Source organism: Castor canadensis, chromosome 1, assembly GCF_047511655.1.
Source record: "Castor canadensis chromosome 1, mCasCan1.hap1v2, whole genome shotgun sequence".
NCBI classification, from domain to species: Eukaryota; Metazoa; Chordata; class Mammalia; order Rodentia; family Castoridae; genus Castor; species Castor canadensis.
In genome coordinates, this window is record NC_133386.1 from 49,523,991 (window position 1) to 49,543,611 (window position 19,621).

The 19,621-nt window shown below is 37.3% G+C and overlaps 1 long non-coding RNA gene across 1 annotated transcript; it reads left to right on the plus strand.

The window, feature by feature from the left end:
• The first annotated feature begins 8,896 nt into the window (after positions 1-8,896).
• Positions 8,897-15,853, plus strand: LOC109677589 (uncharacterized). The gene is made up of 3 exons (XR_002211612.2): positions 8,897-9,225; positions 11,266-11,333; positions 15,658-15,853. It is a non-coding gene; the product is annotated as an uncharacterized lncRNA (long non-coding RNA).
• The last annotated feature ends 3,768 nt before the right edge of the window (positions 15,854-19,621 follow it).

Here is a 19,621-nt window from a genome sequence, read left to right on the forward strand (position 1 = left end):
GCTTATTTTGCTTACTACAATGTCCTCCATTGGACATGTCCTCCATGATATTCCATCTATTTTCCTATAAATGACATAATTTAATTCTTCTTGACAGCTGAGTAATACTCCATTGCATATCTGTAACACATTTTCTTTATCTGTTCATACACTGACAGGCACCTAGGCTGATTCTGTAAGTTGCCCATTGTGAATAATGTAGCAATAAACAGGTGCCTGAATGTACCCTTTTGTTTGCTCTCAGTTCCTCTATTTACATACCCAGTAGTGGTATAGCTGGATCACGTAGTAGTTTTTAGTTTTTTGAGGAAGCTTCATACTGTTTTGCATAGTGGCTTCACTAATTTACATTCCCACAGTGTGCATAGGGTTCCTTTTTCTCCCCATCATTTCCATCATTTTTTATTTTTATTTTTTGATAGTAGCCATTCTGATGGGGTGAGATGGAATTTCAATGAAGTTTTGCATTTCCCTGGTAGCTAGAGATACTAAGCAGAAAAACTTCCAGTGACTATTTTTGTCATTAAGCTAAGTTTCTTATGCCTTTGCTTATACTCTATAAGTTTTCAAGCTGAAAAATTTTAGTTTCCAAATTTGCCAAAGGCAAACAAATTTTATCCAAATCCTTACAGCAACTAGTGTAAGAATAGTTAACCAAGTATGAGATGATCTCCCCAACAACAGAGCAGGGAGAGTGTCATGAACACCTAATAATTTGCCAACATTAGCAGTTCTGCAGAGCAGAAATTGTAGCTTCATGTGAATAAGAGTCTAAGCACCCTGTAGTTCCACTGATTGTGTTACTCACAGGCCTCTGGGTTTTCCTGAGAAGGGACAGTTAGCTGGGATCACTTCATGAGATTGAGCCATTAAACCAAAACTTTGCAGAACATTTTGCACAAATTTTTATACATACTAGTTCATGTGTTATTATAAATAATGATTAACCCATATTGAAGGAAACTTTTCATTTGAACCCTAAAATATGACTATGGTTCTGAAATCAAGTGAAATTAATCCTTAAATGGGAAAGAATTCTCAGAGAATAAAAGCATGTTTTTGTTTAGGGCAGAGTGTTTTTCTGAATCTAAAGCCTGGCATTGTGTATGAAGCAAGTCACCAGTTAAAGGAGCCCTGCTGGGTGCCGGTGGCTCATACCTGTAAACCTAGCTACTCAGGAGGCAGAAATCAGGAGGATCATGGTTCAAAGCAGCCTGGGCAAATAGTTTGTGAGACCCTATCTAGAAAAAAACCTATCAAAAAAAAAAGAGCTGGTAGAGTACCTCAAGGTATAGACCGACTTCAAGCCCCAGAACAGGAAAAAAAAAGACTGTAAACTAAAAGTATACATTTAGAGCTGACAGCTATAAATCACAGGATATGATCATAAATTATACCCATCCAAGAGATATCAGTACTAAGGGAATCCACTTATCTTTTTTTTCCATAAAATTGTTTGTATTTAAGGTGTAAAACATGGTGTTTTTATATACATATTCATAGTGAAATAATTTAGTTCAGACAAACAAACTAATATATATCTTTCTCATATCATTTCTGGGTGTATGTGTATGTGTGTATGTGAGTGTGTGTGTGTGTGCGAAGAGCACTTGAAATCTATCTTAGAACTTTCTAGTATAGAATACAATATTATTATTTATGGTCGTCTTGCTGTTGGTTATATCTCTAGACTTATTTATGCTACATAACTACAATTTTTTACCCTTGACTAACTTACCTCCATTTTCCCCAATTCCTCATCTTTTAGTCACAGTTCTGCTCTCTGCATGTATGTACTCACCAGTTTTAGATTCCACATGTAAGTGAGATCTTACATTTTTTGACAATATTTGAAGGCATCAGTATCATTGGTGCCTCTGCCAGTTATAAAGTATATGAGTGAGTATCTGTGTCCTGGAAGAGCAAAGGTGTATTGTTGGTCAAAGTGAATGCCAATTGTGGATTGGCTGGGAGCTCTGCTTTATTTGCATCATTGTGGTTCTCACCTTGGGAAAGCAGTCTCTGCCAGGTAACATGGTAGTGACTAGAAAAGGTGGGGGGGAGGCAGCCCAAAATGATTCTTCAGACTTCTGCTTATTATTGTTTATTGTGAATCATATGCCAAGCCTTACATCAAAGGAGCAGCAAAACATAATTCTTTCTCAGTGAAGGATAGCAGATATTGGCAACTGGTAATACAGTCTATCACAGAGCCTTGGAAATAATTGATACTTTAAAAATTTACTAATCTGTATAATGAAGAAAAAGTTAAATATTCCATATATACTTCTTCCAACATATTTGTCAGGTTCTTTAACTATCAGACAGTGTTCTAAGTACTATTTAATAAAGCAGACAGATAGATTATATGTACCCATCAAATGTTTGCACTTTATTTTTTCTGATAAAAGTATTTGTAAAAGTTAACTCATTTCCCAAGGACAAAACAAAGTTAAAACATGGCCTGTATTAATTCTCTATCGTTATGTTGCAAATTAGTACATGCTTATTTCCTTTAAAAACAAAAAACTCCTTAAATATACTGTCTTGAGGTTTTGGTTGGTCAGAATATTGGCATGGTATGAGTGGATTCTTCTTTCAGGCTGAATCAAAGTGTCAACTTGGGCTGTGGTTGTTTGGATCTTGGGGGCCCTCTTCCAAGTTCATTGATTATTGAGAGAATCCATTTCCTTGTGGCTATAAAACTGAAGTCTTGTTTTCTTGCTTGCTGTTGGCCTAGAGACTCTCCCAGCTCCAAGACAGCACCCTCAGTTCCTTGCCTCATGATCTCCATAGGCAGTTCCAATGTGGATATTTGCTTTCTTTCAAGTCAGCTGGAACATGTGTCTCTCACTTCCTCTCCTTCAACCAGCTAGGGAAAGCTCTCCCTTTGACATGCTCGTATGACTATGTCAGGTCCACCAAAGGACTCTCTTGTAGGGACTGCTGATTTGGAACCATAATTACATCTGCAAAATCCTTTTACAGAAATAACTAGAATACCATTTGACTAAATTAAAATGTGTATGTATCAGGGGCTAGGAACTGTGGAAATCTCTAGAAATTCTGCCTACCACCTGGCCCATTACAAATTGATGGGTGTTAATGCACTGGAGAAAAAGGAATATCTCTTCCTGACTCATCCCACAGTTTATGACTGAGATGTCTATGACAAAAGACAGATTAACAAAAGAAAAGAATATATTTATTGGCTATAAATTTTATGAGACATACAACTTTTTGGAATTGAAGACCTAAAGAAACAAGGAAAAGTACATTTTTATGGACTATCAACAAGTATGATTGGAGGAAAAAAGTATATGACCTAATAGTAATAAACTGGGGAACCTTAACCAGGCCATTCATTCAGATTCCTGTTGGTGTCTCTGTGACTGAGGATAAAGACATTCCCTTCTCCAGACATAGGGGAGGCGTCTCTAAAAATATAAGTCTTATGACCCTTTCTCAGGGGAAGGTCATGTAGGTCTTAAGGCCCACTTCAGGGAAGAAAAGGCAAGGGGAATTCTCTCTTGTTTTTATGACCTACTTCTGCTATTTCCTCAAATGCCAGGATGCCATATTTCTGGGCAGCATGTCCTGAATCCTGTCACTACTTTGACTTGTCTAGGGCAGGATTGTGAAACTCTGTTCCAGAGTCATACATCTCTCCTGGTTGAGAACTTGAATTATTAAGAGAGAGAACTCATTGTGGGCATGCATGTCAGGCTTGCCTCAGAGCTGGTGGAGCTTTGTTCTGTGCTTCTGAGTTGGCTTCTATAAGTGTAATGCTGAACTTACTGAATCTCTTCAGTCTTAAAAAGGTTACTGCAGTGATCAGAGTCCTGCAAGAATGGACAAGTTCTCAAACTGGGTAATTGAGGAGAGCTGCAAAAACAGTCTTTTTGATTTACAAAGATGTGAACAATGTTCAAGCTGAAAGAGGGAAGGGGTTGGAAACCTAGAGTGGGGCGGTATATGGAAAGAGCCCCTGACAGGCTGACAGGAGCTGTAGCCTGTGGTACAAAGATGTTGTCAATCCATGGAAACTGGGCAGGGAAGTAGAGGGGAATAAATAGACTGAACTCTTCTCCTCCACCCATCTTATCTCTAGCCACAAGGCAAAACAGCCTGCAGGATCGTTCCTTAGAAGTTTGCTTCCTGGAGCAAGAATGGAGTAAATAAATGTAGAGAGGGGATAAAGAAGGGAAAACCAGACAACAATTACCAGACATTTTTCTTGGCTATGTTTGGGTTCATAGGCTTTGTTGTGACTCACAAAGTGTTTCTTCCTCATCTATGCTTCATACAGTGTTTGACACTCCTCCCATTATGTGCTACTATTAGTGTGTGTATGTCTGCTTTTCCTGCTACTTTAACAGTTTTCTGAAAGTGAGGGCTTTGTCTTGTTCACCTTTGTACCCACAGTATCTGTGTGCTTGGTCCATCATAGGTGATTAATAAATGCTACAGATTATAAACCTAAGATGAGAATTGTGAATTCTTATCCAAGTCCTATAAGTCAACATACAGTATTCTTATTGCTCTGTAAAATGTTCTACTGTATATGGGCCGATAGAGTTAGAAGGCTCACTTACCATCACTACAACAAATCTCCTGATACTGATACAGTGAAAATTGGTTTTCTACTTTCATTTTCTACTTAAAGGTCATCAATTTCAGGTTGTGTTACACATTCCATTCAGTGAGCACTAAACTCTGTCATCAGAAGAGGAAGAACAGGCAATGAAGGGCAGACGAGGCAGCTAAGAGCTACTCGTAATCAAACTGCAGTTGGCTGTCTACGGAGTTCAGTGGCCTTGGGATGAGATGCTATGCTTTGCCTTCCTGCCATTGTCACGTGGGGATCTGGCTGCCAAACAGGGTCTGGAGTACGCTTAGTTTATGGAAAAACTGTCTTATTTTACTTTCTGACATTTTCAAAGCGCTAGGTAAGGATAATGTGGTCAGTTTGATTTATGATAATTGTTTTGGTTCCCATAGAATCACATGTTGAAGAATCACAGGGACTGACAGTCTGGGGAAAAATGTAAATGTCATAATTTTGTTAATTGTTTTAGCATGTGTTTCTTCCACATGTCTGAAAGCAAATGTAATTGAGGGTTGTGGTTTCTGAGCTATGGCCAATAGTGCAATGTGACTAACAACTGAGCAAAACATCATGGGAGGTCACGTGGTAGAGAATCATTTATCTTTTTCTTCCTCTTGCCAAAGTGAAGTTTTTTCAGCATTTAAGTATGTTACTAGAGTATGAAAAGAAGAATTATGCAAATTGAGCCCTTGAATTAGTACTCCTAACCAGATTTTAAAACACAGATAAAATGTACTTTTAAGTTCTGTGGCTATGGCATTCCATCCTACAGTTTTCTATTTCAAAAATTGGATTTGCAAAAAAGAAAACAGCTCTTTCAGTTCATTTTGATGATGATAAGGGTCTTTCTCAAGCAAATGAATATCAGGAAATTCAAATACTAGTATAAAACCATAATCTCGCCTCACCTTGTTGCTACAAAGCATAATAACTCTATTGAGAACTCTGAAAACCAGTGGGTGATCTGGCCCCAGACATCATATATTATTTCTTATTGTTATAATAGGAATTCATGGTTTCAAGGTAAAGTTAAAAGATAATCTGTTTTTGCCTTTGTGCAAGCAGTCAGGTTGCTGCTAGCACAAAGCAGAAGCTGAGTTCGCTTTCTCTGAGCGCTCTAGAAATCTTCCTGGTTTGGGATGGACTGCAAATGCTGTTAGCATATTTCCTGGTATTCCAACCTTGTGCAAATTGCACAGTAAGTAGATCTTTGAAGAGCAAGCATCTGGTAGCCAGAACCCCACAAAAGACTTTCCGATAGCATAAGCAAACTTTCTGCTGATTTTCAGGCTGTTTTCTCCTTGTTTTATACTACTCCTGTTTCTCTCCCCACGAGTTGGGGATTAACAAATATTTTTGTCACAATGAACATTTAACTGAACTGATCATCTGTGGTCTAGCAGGTCAGGTTGGAGGAAGCTTCTGCAGATGTGTATTCTCCCATCCCCCTGCGTCCCTCCCCCTCTTCCTGCCAACTAGCCCCATAGCTGCTATCTCTGAGCAGTAGGAGAGAATGGAAAGTCTGTGTGGGCTAGCAATGGCTGACGTGTTATTGGAAGTAATGCCAGATGCCTACTTCCCCCAAAATTCAAATTGCAGAGAGCAGAGGAATGAAGGAAAGCTTGAACAGAGTTTCCAACTATTTTAGGGAGCTGAGTAAAGGCTTTGAAGGGCATGAAAGATTATCCAAATACCTACTTATGTGATCCCAAGCACAATTTTTTTTTTAAAAGAGAGTTTAAAATTTACATTGTATTCTCAACAAGTTTGAGCTATAAAAAGGTTTTAAGACTGACTGTTGTCAAGAGACTAGGTTTAATTAAATGATTTATATTTTAAAAATCCAAGAGCTGAAGGGAATTCAGAAATGAAGGGAATTAAGAAATAATACAAGTAGAATAAACAAGAAGAAAGTAGGGATTACAGAGAGACCGGCAGCCTACCACTTTTACTTAAGACATGGTATAGTGAAGTGGTACCTGGGTGATGCCACCTCTGCCAGATAAAATGCATCTTTTTGAAGCACTTTGAGGCTGATTTAGTCACTTCTCTAAACCAATATGTTCTCTTTCTCTTTCTTGATATGTTTTATAAAATATGTTTTTGTATAATCTTGATGATGACATTGCACACTAAAATATTTAAATTATGATTGTAGATTATTAATATCTTAATTTGAAATAATTTGGTGATTATGGGTGGTTTGAAATTTCATACTCACCTATATTTTACATATATTTAAAATAAGCATATCTTAATTTACATAAGAAAATGAACAATAATTTAAAATTATTTTCACACTTCTAAGAAGTTAGTTATCAGATTGTTAAAGCCCTCAGAAACAGCCACATTTTTACTGCGCAAAAGGCACCAAATAAAAGCTGAAACAGCAGATGTGGATAAATTTCATATTAATTTATAATGTCCACTGTCACTATAATGAAAAATGACTTGTTCATAGTAACTAGTGAGATGACTTGATACAATGAAACACAATCTGAATGAAGAGTAATTTCCATGTAAATCATTCATAATATTTATTCAGCTAAACGCCTTTTATCCATCTAACGTATATGTTGACAATCCATTATCGCTTTTCCTGCCAGTGTCTCCATAGGCACAATGTAACAGGGGCTCATGGTTACTTATATGTCTTTGCTGTGGTTTAGATGTGTGCCCCAAAGATCTTGTGCTAAAGGTTTGATCATCAGCTTGTGGCACTATCTAGAGGTGATGGAACCTTTTCAGAAGTGGGGTCTCTGGCAGAAAGCTCAGTCATTGGGAGTATGCCCCTGAAGGGAATACAGAGACTCCAATTCCTTTCTCTCTCTCTTTTTTGCTTCCTGGCTACTGTGAAGTGAGCAACTTCTTCACTATATGCTCTTGTCTTGATGTGCTGCCTTCTCACAGGTTCAAAGGCAACATGGTCCAAGTGGCCAAAGCCTGAAATAGTGGACCAAAAAAAATCTTCCCTCCTTTTAAGTTGAGTATTTCATGTATTATTATTTTTTTTTTGCAAACACAATCTTCCAGGTAGAACTCATCTTTGTGGTTATCTTTCAGGGCTGAGTTAGCCATTTGGTAGAAGAAACTATGGACAGACAGTTGCTTGAGGAACATTCTTAATTCTCTATCAGTTATACTTTTATTCATACTATGTAGCAACTGACCAGTTCTCATTTGAGGCAGAGGTCTTGATTATCCTTTATTTTCAAAGAATCTGAAAATCAACAATTACCCTTTTCCCCCAAATCCCAAATGTAGGGTGCTACCTCAAACAACAACCCAGGATATGGATCTAAGACTTCAGAGAACAAGCTCCTTTCACAATTAGGGGATTGGGAAGTACATATCAACATTTTCTTCATTACTATGAAAAGGATTACATAACTTACCTGATTCTTATTGCTTAACTGCCCAAAACAAAAATGCAATTAAAAAAAAGGTCACAAGGAATTCAAGTTTGACTATGAAACTACAAAGATGCTTCTAACTCTCCTGCTTGTGACATTTATTCCAATTTGGCCTTGCATATCTATTTTTGGTTATATCTCTAGTACTATAATTTTATTTATTCTTTTACCCTTTTTCATTATTATTGTTAAGTCCCCTAAAATCCTCTATGGACAGAGGCAAGGCAAAGATCCCAACATTTGGGTAGATAAGTGAACATATATAAATAACTGGTAACAGCCAAGCTGGGATGTGGCTCAAGTGGTAGACCACTAGCATAATAAGCACAAGGCCCTGAATTCAAACCCTAGTACCACTTCCCTGCCCACCAAAAAAGAAGTGGTAACAACCACAAACTGAGGACACTGTACAGCTCCCTCTTCAGGCATTGACTCAGAAAGATTTCTCTTACTTTTTAAACCAGTACTAATTAGCCATTATGCCATTATGGGAGTATAAAGTAACATACAGATGGCCTTGTCTCTCTCAAGAGTTACAAAGGATTGTCTCTACCCTCCTGACTGTCCAGTTGTTTTCTGTTTCTTTCAGTGTCAGAATGGCTTGAGTTATAATTTGGGGAAGACATATGGCAGTGCCCTTTAATCTTTTCTTAATCATTGACCCTCTAAAAAAGTCTTTTAAGGCAATTTTTCTCTGATTGCCCTCTGCCCCCAACCCATGAAATTTAAGTAATACAGACAGACTATAATTTACTTATGTGACTATCAACTATCTATCTATATCTATCTATCTATCAGCTTTATATAAAATTATGGTGTTTTTCAAGGGAATTATTTTTACTCTCTTGCAGTGGTACCACCTCCAAAGAGAATGCATGTGGTGGGAGAATTGGCAAAGAATTAAGAGCAACCAAGATATGTGAGCTGATTATCGCCACCCTGTTTGCTAAGCTCTCACCATTCCCAGACAAGCAAACACTGTGGTTTCCAACTGCAAGCCCTGAAACTCTGCCTGAAGCCTTCTCTAGCTTCCAGGATTGCTGTGTTTCATGGCATAACAAGGCAGAAAGCCAAAACAGTTCATGACTCCTGGGGACAGGTCATAGATAAATAAACCTTGATTTCCTTTCCTTGTCTTTCAGTTTGGGTGATTTGGAAGAGTGTGCTGTATGCTAAGCAACGCTGAGCTCTAGCCACCTTGAGGTATTTAGCCAACCAACCTTTGGTTGGCTTCCTACCCATTCTGTCTCGCATTCATTCCTTTGTGGACACTTCTCAAGATTACCTCTCAAATAAGTCTTTTCCATTTCCATCCCTGTCTCAGGGTGGGCTTCTGGGGAAATGCCTACTTCTGAATGCTTTACATGTAAATGATTTTTACATTTGTTATAGGATGGAGATCTTACTCTAAAGCATGGTTTCTACAGTGATTTCTAGTCTCAATTTCTGGGGACATTTTTGTTGGTCACAACTGGGAGAGGGGAGGTACTATCTGCATTAAGTGGGGGGAAACCAGGCATAGCTAGGAGTGGTGGTGCATGCCTGTAATACCAGCTACTCAGTAGAGAGGTAAGACAATTATGATTTCGAGGTCAGCACAGACAAAGGTAGTAGTGAGACTATGTCTCAAAAACAAAAATAAAAACCAAAGCATTATAGTTAAAGTAGCAGAGTGCTTGCCTACATGCAAGACCTGAATTCAATCCCCAGTACCACAAAAACAAAACAAAACAAGAAACCAAACCAAAACAACATGAACAAAACCCCAAACAAGGATTATGCTAAATACCTCTAATCAGCAGGACAATCTCACACACTAGTACTGACATGGAGAAACCCTGCACTAGATTTACCTGTTTGAAGGACAAACTTTACACAATCTTGTAATCTTCATATTTTTCACTAGCTCCCAAATGCAACAAAATACAAAGCTATTCATCCAAGAAATATTTAATGATATGTCAATAGGATAAAAAAAGAAAAAAGACATAGTCCCTAAATTTCTTCTTTATCAGAAAACAGCAATTTCTTACTGCTTGAAAGCAATTATTTGACATATCTGCCTGATTACTCCACAGGTATCTCATACAGTCAAGTTCACTGGGAGGTGATCTGTTACATCTTGTTTCCATCACTGGCAGAGATTTTCTATTTTCTTATCTTCTTTAATTTCTTTTAGTGTTTTTGAGCCTTGAGTAGCTGTTGAGATAAAGTCATCCAATGTTATTAAGCATTTAGTGAGTATTTGTCATAGGAGTAAATTTGCAGAAAGGAGACTTTCCTAGGTTTGAACCCAATGAAGAGCTGCATAATGTTTAAATCAGATTTTTTAAAGGATTTACTATTACCTCCCAAACCATAACAAACAGTAGGTTGCTAGCATATTTAGAACATTTTTACTGAAGAGAATAAACATTTATTGCCAGCTGTGAAAGGGCAGATTTAATGACTGATGGAAAAATCACACTGCTTTGGCAGTTCACGTAAATAATAATTCATCAAAGAAACATGTGTTGATGAGTTCAGTCTGGTTTGAATTTAAACCACAGTGCATTCTTGGGAAACAGCTGAAGTACCTGAGCCTCATTAAAAAAATCTCCAACACATTCTTTAACCATATAAACAATCTTTCCTAGGGCATATAATAAATTTTATCAAAAGCAGCAAGACTCTTTATACTCAGGGATCAATAGAAGTTGCCTATATTTACCTTAAGAAAAACACAATAGGTGCCCACGAATGCCTGCTGAGTGATTCAGAAATATGATATGGATTCATTTTTCCGATAATGCTCAACAAAGCAATTAGATGAGTGTTTTCCAGACACTAAGAAAAATAACAAGTGTTGGCTGATCAACTCTCTCTGATAATCATTGTTCAGTGAGAAAGGCTAGAATGTGATATTTTCTCTGGTAAGCATTCCACCTTTGGGCCGCTCCAATCCAAAGGCCCTCTGTGCTGCTGGTGAATTGACAGAATCTGACAAGCCAGTTTGTATATCTGGCAGCCAGGTGTCTTGGTGTGGGTGAGACAGGAGCTAAAAGATTTGACACATGGGACTATTACTCCCAGATGCTCCCCAAAGGGAAAGAACAATGTTCTTTTAGTGACTTGTTCTTTCAAGATAAGTCCTATGGCATATGAACTGAGATTAGTTAGTGCTCTGAAATGAAGCAATGCATGATGGGTGCCATTTTGTCAGAAAAAATAAGTATTTCTAATGGGCTCTGTTCTATTCCTCAGTGAGAACCAGTGGCCTGTGTCAGGAGGTCATACAAGGCAAATTAAAGAAGAAATCTTCTGATGTGGTGGTAAGGAAGAAAGAGCACACTGAGAATGTTGATTTTATTTTTATTTATTTATTTATAATAATTTTTGTTATGATATATTCATTATATAAGGGGGATTCGAAGTGACAATCCTGATTAGACTTATATTGTACAACATTGCCCCCCATCATTGCTCCCCCTCAACCCTTCCCCATCCCACTTAAAGTAATTGCAAGAGGTTTCTTAGTTCTGCTTCATATAGGTTATATGAAGTCCATCTGCCATACGCCATCACCTTAATCTCTTTCCTTCACCCTCCCTTCTCCCACTAGTACCCCCCCTACGCACACACTGTACCTATTTTACAGTCCTGGAGTTTATTAATATTTAAGTCAATGTTCAAAGAGGTGTCCCAATGTATGCTCACTGTGGGTGTCCTTTACTTTGGTCTGTTCAACCTCTACCATTACTCTTCCTTACCCCTTTACCTCCCACCCAGTTTTTCAACAGCTTTCAATACACATCCTTATATCCTCTACCTTCACATATGTTATGTGATATTACTGATGCTCTATCATTTTCTTTTCCCTTCCCTCTTTCCGAGTTCCATAGAGTAGTTCCATTGTTACAACCACGTTTTACATGTGAGTTTGTATATGATCATGCTTGTTTTTGTGTATGTTATCTTTAGATCTATCTTCCACACATAAGAGAAAATGTGTGGCTTTTGTGTTTCTGATCCTAGCTTACTTTACTTAACATGATGTCATCCAATTGCATCCATTTACCTTCAAACTACATGTCGTTATTCCTTATGGCTGAGTAATATACCACAAATTCTTGATGCATTCATCAGTTGTAGGGCACCTGGGTTGTTTCCAAAGCTTGGCTATTGTGAATAGTGCTGAGATGAACATTGGTGTACAGGTGTCTCTACTGTGTCCTGTCTTTTGTTCCTTTGGGTAGATGCCCAGGAGCAATATCACTGGATCATACGGCAGTTCTATTTCTAGTTTTTTGAGGAATCTCCATACTGCTTTCCATAGTGGTTATACTCATTTGCATTCCCACAAGAAGATGTTGATTTTAAAGAAGTGAAACCTGAGCAAGCTAAGTAGTGTGATAATCAGTAGTACTGTGGCAGGCAGGTATGGTTCTTGCTACAAAAGCCGGTATGGAAAACATAACAGAAGTTAGTATATGTCATGCCAGGGCTCTAATTCTATAGCTTGTTGGGTCTCAACCTTTTTCATGTTAATTGGGAACACTTATCAGCCTGAAGATATTTTTATGCTTATATTTAGGAAACTCTGGTACTTAATTTGAGTTGAATTTAGAAAACATTCTCAATTTGTCAATTCCACAGATCTCTCTGCATTCTTCACATTTTCTGAACATGGGAATGTAATGTTTATCTTCACAATTGAATCCATGTCTCTAGATTACACATTACAGATCAGCAGAACTGGCATTCAAGATATCTAAATCCATGTTGCTACTGGACAATTTAGGACAATTTAGGAAAGGTCACAGATACAAGATAGATATATTTTATTCTGTGCAGATTTTAGGATAAGGAATCTAAGTTGTGACTCTAGGGTCCTCTAGTACTCTTTGTCTTGTAGTCAGCATCCAATAGGTGAGTTTGTCTCTTTTCATGATATAAATTTATTTTATTCCTTTATTCCATTAAATGAAATGATCATTTCTCAGCTGGCAAAAACGAGACATTTTATGTGTTTATTTTTCTTATTGTTACATTTAATCTTCTATCTTCACTTATCAAGTTAAAACAGAAAAAATAGCTTCATTCTATAAAAATACTTTCTATTGTAGATTCTGGTTGAGATAGTCTACAACAATCCTGATAATATTTCAGTTGTCTTAATCTCATCATTTTATATTATATAAACCTGTCTTTTTTGTTGTTGTTGAAACTAGAACTGAAAAAAAAGAATATGTATGACTCCTGGGATTTAAAAACCTGTAATCAATTTAATCAAAGATGCATTACTTTTGCATTGTTCCATATTAAATTTTTGTTGGCCTATAAAATGAAAAAGGCATTTATATTTTTTCAAGAATGAAATATAACCGACCAACTTGCCTGTTAACCTTGCTTATTTATTCATTTTATATCTCACAGATATATTAGTTTCACTTGCTTAATTTTGCTTTGTACATGTGTCAGTTCAATTTATCTTTCAGCCTTCTATCTTACTCTTCCTTGCCCTGTTTTGTGAAAATGGAACTGAACTTTGCAACCATTTCTCCTTTGTCTCTGGCACCATGTAACCTTTGTCAACAAAGGGCACTAGGGGGATACTGAAATAGTATAATGGCAGGAAGATACTTCGTCTCCTAATACTGCTTTTCTACTTTTCAGTAAGTGTGGGAGTATAGTAGCTGCAACTACTGAGAAGTCCTGTGCTTATAGAAGGGGCCAATGTCTCTGGCCAACTTTTCCCCACCTAAGAGCAATTCCTACTAGCTCAAATCTTTGGTAGCTTTTGTGGAGCTCTTATATCCTGACTTTCTGAGATCTGAACATCAGTCTTAGAGAAGCTATCTAAGTCTCTGTCCTTTATTATTCTTCCCTTCAAACCACTGGTAGCAGCTTACTTTTTTGCACCTGCAAATTCTGTTTAGATTTCTCTTTTAGTCCTTTCATTAATTTTTACTAGTTAAAACTTCTTTGTATTACACTTTTTCTATTTAACAATACTGATAAGATTTTTGTTTCCTGACAGGATCTTGACAAATATAAAGTTGTTTAGATGTCTTTTTAGTATGCATACCAATCCACCTAAATAAGTTGTAAATACCCCAAGGACAGGGTGGATCCTTTACTTGTGCACTTTAAATTTTTTAAAAATTCCCTTCAGGATTTCATGAAATGCTCCTTATTTCTTAAATTATTGTGACTGACAATGAAGATGAAAACATGGACATTAAGAGTCTCATCATGTAGTAGAAGAAACAGACATGTGGACAAGTGCCCCTTATTGTATGCTGGGTGTTGCTATAGAGGATGTATAAGATAAGGTGATATAGTGGTACTGTATCTTATGCATGTTGAGTGGAGCTGGAGGTAAAGAGCAAATAGACTTCATACAGAAGTTGTTAGTGAACTGAGTCTTCAAGGATGAGGAGAAGGATGACCCACATAGATTAGGGAGGAAAAGGCTATTCACACCAAAGAAAAGTGTTAAGAGATGTCAATAATATGTAAAGCAAACAAGGCCAGATTGAGGACTGTGTATATTAGTTCAGTACTGGGGTGTGTGTGTGTGTGTGTGTGTGTGTGTGTGTATGTGTTTGGGATAGTAATGTGGGAAGTGTAGGAAGCATGGTTGAGAAGTGCAGAGTGAGGCTGAAAAGATTTTTTATGTCACTGTATAAAGTTTGGATTTTATTTCATAGCCAATTACAAACTCAAAGGACACCACAAAGGATATGAAGATATTAAAGAAGTCAAAAGTTAGTTATTCATTTTATGCACCAAGTATATTGAATACTTTATTATAGGGAAGGGTTACTGAAGGATTCAAATAAATTTAAGTCCTAAATAAATAAATTCAAATTTAAAACTTTTCCCAGAGTTACAAGAGAGGAGATGATCATATATGAAGTTGCTAAAATATTAGAAAGTAAAAGGAAATACTAATTTGAATGGTAATGACCAAAATGTTCCTTGAAGTTTGAAGGCAATAGGTGGTTGAGTAATCGGGATGAAGGTTGAACTTGGGTAGGGCCCTGCAGCCCTGGAAGGACTGCATTTTAGAAAAAGAGCAAAATGAGGAACCTTCTAGAAGAGAGGAAATGTTATCATAGAATGGTTTGGGTAGAAAGAGGGAACCTCAGCTGATAGGGAGTGATGAGAGAGCTAGCTAAGAATATAGGACAGAACTTCTGAAACCCAGAGCATACAGCTTTCTTCCCCCTCCTACAACTATACTGCCTCATTTGTTCTTGCTGAGCTCAAATGCAGCTCCAGATTCTTTCTAAATCTTTTGCCTAATGAACCATTTACAACTGGAGTTTGTCTATGTTATTGTGAAAGTTTTTGACTGATAGACTGTTGATTATAAAGATTTTTCTGATTGTGTAGTTATAGATAATGAATAGAAGGGAGGATCCCCAAGGCAGATGCCAAGAGCTATTGAAATTTACTTTTAAATATAAATTGCATTTCAATTATTAAGAGGCTACAAGTTTCAGCTGTTAGTTTGGAAGATATAAAGAATAATTGCATTGAATTTACACTGATTCTATCTCCAAAACAAACATAGCCATAACACACCAAATGTCATAAATCAGAATGTCATGCTGAAAAAGAATTGTTTCACATTTCCATTCTCCTTAGGACATGTTTGACCTCGGACATAGCAACTCAAAAATCTCCCTGATGGCCTCTTTGCCACTAAAAAAACAGATACTGGTTCCCCGCTCCCATGGTTAAGAAGGAAGCTGGAAGAAATTGCAGAAGAGTTTTCAAAGCTGTGAGTGAACCTTGTCAAAACCCAGAGGAAGAGTCTCAGGGAAACAGAGGTCATGAAATGTCAAAGGTTTGATTATTTTTAAAGTTTTTACTACCTTCCCAGTAAATATTGCTTCAATTCTTCATTCTTACCAGCACATTGTCATTTAGCACCCAATAATTTTCTTATTAAAGCCTGGAGAGTTACTATTTTCAGGGATGGGTGACTTTAACTGCCTTGCTCTCTTCCACAATTTTGCGAAGTATTTCAGGGGACAAAGTTCTCCTCAATTCCTCCCCACCCCTGACTATATTCCCTTTTTATTGTGAAACATAAAACTTTAACTGCAGAGAATCAAATGTACCATAGGAGAAAAATGCCTCATGGCAAAGTGATTGCTCACTAAGCCTAAGTTCTGGACTTGGCTATATGAAGGACTCACTAATTCTCTATACAACTCACTAATTTTTGTCTTGCCTTTTATTCTTAGTAAATGGGAATAAGTTTTTCTCCGACTCTTTGTAGGATTATTATCAGGATGAAATGAAATAATAGACTTTGAGAGTGGCTTTGAAAAATAGAATATTACAGATACCTAAGAACTTCTCTGTTATACTAATTTAGAGTTACTTTTATGATCAAGAGATCTAATTAATGTGTTGGAAAATGTTTTCCTGATGTAACTAGGTGAGTGCATGGCAGTATGTGCTGTGGACCATGTATTTTAGTGGTCAGCACACATGTATAGTTTGCCACTCTGCAAACCACTGATCTCCATGGCTACATCTTCATCTTCATTCATTTACTCATTCAAGTGAATGAGTTTATTACGTGCCTAGTCTGTGCCATTAATTTTTTTCTAAAGAGAAAAGATAATGTATCTTCCTCCACTTGAGTTTGTTTTTAATTTTTTTGAGGATTATTTTCTTTCTTTTTCTTTTTTGGCAGTACTGGGGTTTGAACTCAGGGCCTATACCTTGAGTCACTCCACCAGCCCTTTTTTGTAAAGGAATTTTTTGAAATAGGGTCTTGTGAACTCTTTGCTCAGGCTGGCTTTGAACTGCAATCCACCTGAACGCTGCCTCCTGAGTAGCCAGGATAACAGGTGTGAGCCACTGGAGCCCAGCTTGAGGATTATTTTCTAAAATTGTGCAGTGGGGCTTACTGTGATATTTCCATGGATATATACAATATATTTGGATCATATTTATCCCTAAATTACTCTTTCTTATATTCTCCTTCACATTTTAAAAATATTTTAATGTGTTTCATCACTATTCTGTTTTCATAAGTGTATATAATGTTTTGATCATATTTATTCCCACAATCACCCTCTCTTTTCGGTCTCCCTCTCCTTCTGAATCCTCTTTCCAAAGAGTCCCCCTTTTACATTCATGCCCTTATTTTTGTTTTGTTTTGGTTCTTTAGATCTAGATTCTGTATTTGATATAAAAATTACAATATTTGTCTTTCAGAATGTGGTTTATTTCAGTTAACATGATGATCTCCATTTCCCTGTATAATTTGTGCCTGAATAATATTCAACTATGCCACATTTTCTTTATCCATTCATTTATTTCTTTATCTATTCACTAAGGCTGATTCCGTAGCTTGGCTACTGTGAATAATGCATATCTAATTGTAGGCGACATAAACAAGTGAAACAGCAGCCCGTGAGATGATATTAAGAGTTATAGAGGAAAAGCAAAGCAGGAAAGGGGTATATTGGACAGGGGTGCAAAATCTTATGTATGGCCAACTGGCCAAATGTGGCCCACTGCCTGGTTTTGTAAATGAAGTTTTATGAGAACATAGCCATTTTCTTATTAGCTGCTTTGAGCTAAGTAGTTGAGATATAGACCATCTGGCCTGCAAAACTGAATATATTTACTCTCTGACCCTTTATAGAAAAGTCGATGGTGGCCATTGAAGGTCATTTCAAGTACTTTAAGTTTTACCTTGAATAAAATGGGATGCCATTGGAGGGTTTGTGGAGTAATTAGATGTGACTTATGTTTCAAAATGATTATCCTGGTAACTACAGTGAGAATAGATTGAAATCAGAAGTGGAAACACAGAGACTAGTTCCATAGTGATTTCAGTGGGGTAGAGGATAGAGAATAATCAAGGAAGATAGAGACAAAAATGAAGTGATAAGAGTAAGGTCAACTTCTGGATGTATATTTAAAGATAACACAGGCTAGAAAATAGACAGCCTCTTCAACAAATGTTGCTGGGAAAACTGGTTATCTGCCAACAGAAAACTGAAATTAGATCCATGTCTATCACCCTGTACTAGTATCAACTCAAAATGGATCAAGGGCCTTAATACCCAACCCAAAACCCTGAAGCTAGTATAGAAAAGAGCAGGTAATACTCTGGAAGCAATAGGTATAGGCAAGGACTTCCTCAATAGAACCCCAGCACCCCAGCAACTAAGAGAAAGGATGGACAAATGGGACTACATGAAATTTAAAACTCTGCACAAGAAAAGAAATGGTCTCTAAACTGAAGAGACCACCGACAGAGTGGGAGAAAATATTCATTGGTTATACATCAGACAAAAGACTGATAACCAGAATATATAGCGAGCACAAAAAGCTAAGCTCCTTCAAAATCAATGAACCAATAAAGAAGTGGGCAACTGAACTAAACAGAACTTTATCAAGAGAAGAAATCCAAATGGTCCAAAAACACATGAAAAAATGCTCACCATCTCTGGCCATAAAGGAAATGCAAATGAAAACCACACTAAGATTCTACCTCAACCCTGTTAGAATAGCTATCATCAAAAACACCATCAACAACAGGTGTTGGTGAGGATGCAGGGAAAAAGGAACCCTCATACACTGTAAGTGGGAATGTACGCTAGTACAACCACTTTGGAAAACAATATGGAGAATTCTTAAAACAGTAAATATAGATCTGCCATATGATCCAGCAATCCTACTCCTAGGGATATACCCAAAGAAATGCGACTCAGGTTATTCCATGGCACCTGCACACCCATGTTTATTGTAGCACTATTCACAATAGTCAAGTTACAGAAATAGCCAAGATGACCCACTGCTGACAAATGGATTAAGAAAATGTGGTATTTATACACAATGGGATTGTATTCAGACATGAAGAAGAATGAAATCTTGTCATCTGCCAGTAAATGGATGGAACTGTATCATTGTAAGCGAAGTTAGCCAGGCTCAGAAGGCCAAAAATCTTATGTTCTCCCTCATATGCAGACTTTACACCTAAAACAAATGCAGTAATATTATTGGACATGGGTCACACGCTAAGGGGAGAACACATACAGGAGGAATAGGGAAAGGTAGGAAACCCAAAACTTGAAAGTGTTTGATGTGACACTGTAGAGGAGCTAATAAATTAATCTTAAACTGACAGAGGTCACTATAGGAAGGTGACCGGGAAGTAGTGAAGAGGTCTGGTAGAGATGAACCAATTGGGTTGTAATACACATGTGCATGGAAGCAATGCTAGGAATCTCTCTGTGTAGCTATCCTTACCTCAAACTAGCAAAAACTCTATGTCTTTCTTATTATTGCTTACATCTTCTGTTCAACAAAATTGGAGAAGAGGGCAAAACAGGATCTGCCTGGAAGAGAAGAGGGTAGGGGAGAGAAGGAGGGACAGGAGGCAGGAGGGAGAGATGGCCCAAACAATGTATGCACATATGAATAAATGGATAAATAAACCAAAAAAAGAAACGTAACATAGTAAAGGATTTTGGCATAAACAATTGAAAGGATGAGATTTTCATTAACTAAATGGGGAGGCTACCAGGGAAGCAGGTTTGGGGATAGAAAGCAGCAGTTTGGTTTGTACATAATCAAC